We start from the raw sequence: 5,282 nt of genomic DNA on the forward strand, positions 1-5,282 counted from the left end.
CTTTCTAAGGGCTTTCTAATACCCTTTTGCCACCTGATCCCCAAACCATTGCCACATTTTGGTTTTTGAATACAGTATCCCAGTTCCAGGTACCAAAATAAATTATCCAAAATTTCAACAACTTAAAGCAGTGGCCTTTTCTTATGTTCTTATGTTCAAGTGGGACATAAATTCAGACAAGACACAGTAGGGCTGGCTTGTCTATACTCTATGATGGCTAGGATCTCAGCTGGAGGTTTATAATGAAGAGCAACCACCACAAGACCAAAAGTAGATAGAATATTTTTTTAAGAGATTTCTGCTATAGGGTGCATGAGCTCACCGGACAGAGAGAGACAGAGAGACAGAAAGTGAGAAATCACCCCCCAGGGGGAGTGGCCATGCCACAGTCCCTTCCCCACCATTCTCTTCTCAGGATCTTGGGCACGCATGCACATGTGCCAGGCGTAAGTTTAAGCGACCGGGTCTGGGACTAGAACTACGGACGACTATGTGAGAGTCCAGCAACATAGCCATTATGCCAACTGCTGGTTCCTAGAATGAGTATTTTTTAAACCAATAGGATAAAATTCAATCTTTTCAATATAAAGCTGTAAAAGTCCCCTCCCTCCAAAAACAAAAAAAGAACATATAGCAAGTGGAAAATATGAAATAAGATGGTATGTCAACCCTAATATAATAGTAACTCAAATAAATGCGAGTAGATTAATTCTGAAAATTAAAAGATAAAAGCCCTCATGTGGAGCTAATAAAAACAAATGCAAAAAAAAAGCAATAAACATGAGACATTCTTGAAACAAGAAGAAACAGACAATTGGAAATAAAAGGAAGAAATATATCATGCCACTATGAATGAAAAGAAAGTTAATATCAGATACAATTGGATTTAAGTAAAATATGTGCCATATGGGACAGAGACATAAAAATATAAATAGAATAGTAGGATATAATTATCAAAGGTATATATGCTTTAATATTTGAGGGATTAGGGCCCAGCAGGTGACATGGTGATTAAGGTGCTGGATTCCCACATGGCCAACTGCAGCTCAAGTCCCAGACCTGCAACTTGAACATCATACTGGGTGCATGTGCATGCATGCCCAAAATCCTGGGAGGGAAATGGAGAAGGGATTGTGGCGTGGTCATCTTCCCATTTTCTCATTTTCTCTCTCTTTGTCTCTATCTGTCTCTCTCTGGCCCAGATGAACCCTATGCTAAAACCTAAAATAAATAAATAAATAAATGGTGAGACATGCATAATTTAACAGAACAGAAAAAAGTGAAGGGATCTTCAGAAGCTTCATGGAAAATATATAGTGTGAAAACAGTATGCATTGATTGCAAAAAATTTTTGCACCAAAATAAATTCATAGTTTAATTCCATTTTTCTACCAATGTTTTGAAGTACCCTCATATAGTCTCAAAGTGTATCAAGCAAAAACTGCTAGAGAAGTAAACAATTGTGATTGGAGGTTTTAACATTGCCCACTGATAAAATTAACACTCAAAGGGATAAAGAATCAGCATAGGCATGAAGAATCAAATAAAATAATAAGCTCAAGTACATATACTTACAAACATACATGCATATATTATATATACATATACAGTCAGCCCTCTGTATTTGCAGGTTCTCCATTCTCGGATTCAACACACCATGAACTGAGATTTGTACGTTGTTGCTACAGACTATACAGTGAGGCCTGCAATGATTGTGTGCATATTGAACATGTACAGACTTTTCACTTCTTGTATTTCCTAAACAATACAGTTTTACATTATATAGCATTTTTACTTAATAGGTTATACAGGTTAAGTCGACCTAATCTGAAAACCTGAAATCCAAAATGCTTCAAAATCCAAAAATTTTAAGTGCCATGCAACAAATGAAAAATTTCATGCCTGATTTCATGGGATAGGTCACAGTCCATACATGCAATATGAAAATATTACATAAAATTACATTCAGGCCATGTGTGTCAGGTATATTTGAAACATACATTAATTTCTTGTTTAGACTTGGGTCTACTTTCCAAGATATCTCATTATGTAATGTATGCAAATATTCCAAAACCAAGAAGAAATCTGAAATCTGAAACACTTCTGGAAAAGGGATACTCAACTTGTATAAATAATCTAGAGATGACTTAAAGTTTACAGGGAGATGTGCATGGGTTATATGCAAATACTATGCCATTTTATATATGGGATTTGAGCACCCATGAAAAATGTTGGCATCCAAAGAGGATTGACAAGGATGTGTATAATAGTCTCAGCTGGGCTGGACTGAGGTGTATATCATGCTGGGTAAAGTCTCTTCACAATCTAAATTATGTATAGTGATTTAATGTACAAATAATAATAATAATAAAATAAAAAATTAAAAGGAGGGTACTGTGTCCAGACTACTGCAGATACATACACATGCATATCAAACATATAAAATCCACTATTTTCTTTATTAAGAAAACACATTTACTAAAATAGAACATGTATAATTATTAAAAAGCTTCAGTAAATTCTAAACATTCAATATAATAATAGACAATATTCCTGACTGACCATAATGAAATAAAATGAAAGGTAAACTACAAAAGAATAGTCTGGAGAACTCTGGCCTAGGGGACACTGAAGAAGGGCTCCTGCCCCAGCTCTAGTCCCGGCACCCCAAGCCAGAGACCCCTATCTCTGTCAGCCAGGCATGCCCTCAGCTCTACAGCCACCCCACTTCCATATTCAGAACCCTGGCCTAAGGGACACTGAGGCAGGGCCCTCACCCCAGCTCCAGCCCTGGCCAACTTAAATGTCGGGACAGGTCCAGTAACATCAATAATTACATTGAATGTTAATGGATTAAATTCTCCAATCAAGAGACACAGACTGGCTGAATAGATTAAAAAGCAAAAACCCTCTAACTGTTACCTACAGGAAACCCACTTCATGGATAAAGACATACATAGGCTGAAAGTGGAAAAAGGTTTTCCATGCAAATGAGAACCAAAAAAGAGCTGGAGTTGTGATACTAATTTCTGACAAAATAGGCTTTAAAACAAAAACTGTTCTAAGAGACAAGGAAGGGCATTATATTGTAGTAGAAGGGTCAATAGATCAAGAAGATATAATGTTTATAAATATCTATGCACCTAAAACAGGAGCACCCAAAGAAGGAAAGATTGTTAGATCGAAAAGGGGAGATAGACTGCAACACACTAATTGTTGGAGACCTCAACACTGCACTATTCCCTCTGGACACATCATCTAGACAAAAAATAGATAAAGATATAAAGGACTTAAATGATACCATAAATCAAATTGACTTAACAGATATCTATAGAACTTTTCATCCAAAAACCACGAGATACACTTTCTTTCTAACCTCCATATGGAACCTTCTCGAAGATTGACCACATCATAGGGCACAAAGCAAGCCTCTACATGTTCAAAGACATAGAAACTATATCCAGCATCTTCTCTGACCATTATGGAATTAAACTTGAGTTTAATTGCAAGAGAAATCCTCAAAAATACTCAAATACATGGAAACTAAATAACCTACTCCTGAAAGACTCCACAACTACTGAAGAACTAAATATTGAAATGAAAACATTCATGGAAGCCAATGGCAATGAGTACACGAGTTTCCATAATCTTTGGGACACTGCTAAAGCAGTCATGAGAGGGAAGTTCATAGCAATTAAGTGCACGTAAGAGGAAGATGGAAAGAAGGCAAATGGATCACCTAACATCATGCCTCAGAGAATTGATAAACAACAGCAAAAAGATCCAAAAATCTCCAGGAGAAAGAAAATAATAAAGATACGAGCAGAAATCAATTAAATAGAAAATAAATGAACTATACAGAAAATAAATGAAAGTAAAAGCTGGTTCTTTGAAAAGATAAACAAAATTGATACACCACTAGCGAGACTTATTAAGAAGAGAGAAAGGAACCAAGTGAATCACATCTGCAATGAAGCAGGCAAAATAACAACAGACATAGTAGAAATACAAAGCATCATTAGAGGATAGTATGAATATCTGTATGCCAAGAAACAAGACAATCTGGATAAGATGGACGAATTCCTGGACACATATAATCTACCAACATTGAGCCAGGAGGATATAGAAAGTCTGAATAGGCCCATAACAAGCCAGGAGATTGAATCAGTAATAAATAACCTCCCAACAAAGAAAAGCCCTGGCCCTGATGCTTCATCTCTGAATTCTACAAAAGTTTCAAAGAAGAGTTAACCCCCATTCTGCTCAAGTTATTTCTAAAGATCCAAAACGGTGAAGGTCCTCCTAATCATTCTATGAAGCCTCTATCACCCTTATCCTTAAAACAGATAAGGACAGGACCAGGAAGAAAAACTATACACCAATAGCTCTGATGAATATAGACGCAAAGATTCTCAACAAGATACTAGCAAATCGTATCCAACAACTTATAAAAAAGATTATACATCATGATCAGGTAGGCTTTATTCCAGAAATGCAAGGTTGGTTCAACATATGCAAAGCCATAAATGTAATACACCATATTAACAGGAAGAAAGATAAAAACCATATAGTCATATCAATTGATACAGAAAAAGTATTTGATAAGATACAACAGCCCTTCGTGATCAAGACTCTCAGTAAAATCGGCATAGAAGGGTCATTTCTCAACACAATAAAAGCTATCTATGAAAAACCCATAGCGAACATCATCCTCAACGGAGAAAAGCTCAAAACTTTTCCACTAAAAATGGGTACAAGACAAGGATGCCCACTTTCTCCACTCCTTTTCAATATAGTACTGGAAGTCCTTGCCAACGCAATCAGAAAAAAGGAAAAAATAAAAGGTATTCAAATAGGAAAAGAAGAGGTAAAATGCTCTCTATTTGCAGATGACATGATTGTATACATAAAAGACTCAATGGTTTCCATGAAAAAATTTCTGGAAGTAATACATGAATACAGTAAATTTGCAGGATACAAAGTTAATATCCAGAAATGCACAGCATTTCTATATACGAACAACAGGCAGACTGAGAGAGAACTGAAAAAAGTTATTCCATTTAACGTAGCCACAAAAAGTATAAGATACGTAGGAATAAATGTAACCAAAGAAGTTGAAGACCTTCACAAGAAAAACTATGAAAGATTAAAAAAAAAAAAAGAAATTGAAAATGATGCAAAAAAAAGTGGAGGGATATCCTATGTTCCTGGATTGGAAGAATTAATGTAATCAAAATGTCAATTCTACCCAAATTAATCTACATATTTAATGCAATGCCAAT

Source organism: Tupaia chinensis, unplaced genomic scaffold, assembly GCF_000334495.1.
Source record: "Tupaia chinensis unplaced genomic scaffold, TupChi_1.0 Scaffold143913_1, whole genome shotgun sequence".
NCBI lineage: Eukaryota > Metazoa > Chordata > Mammalia > Scandentia > Tupaiidae > Tupaia > Tupaia belangeri.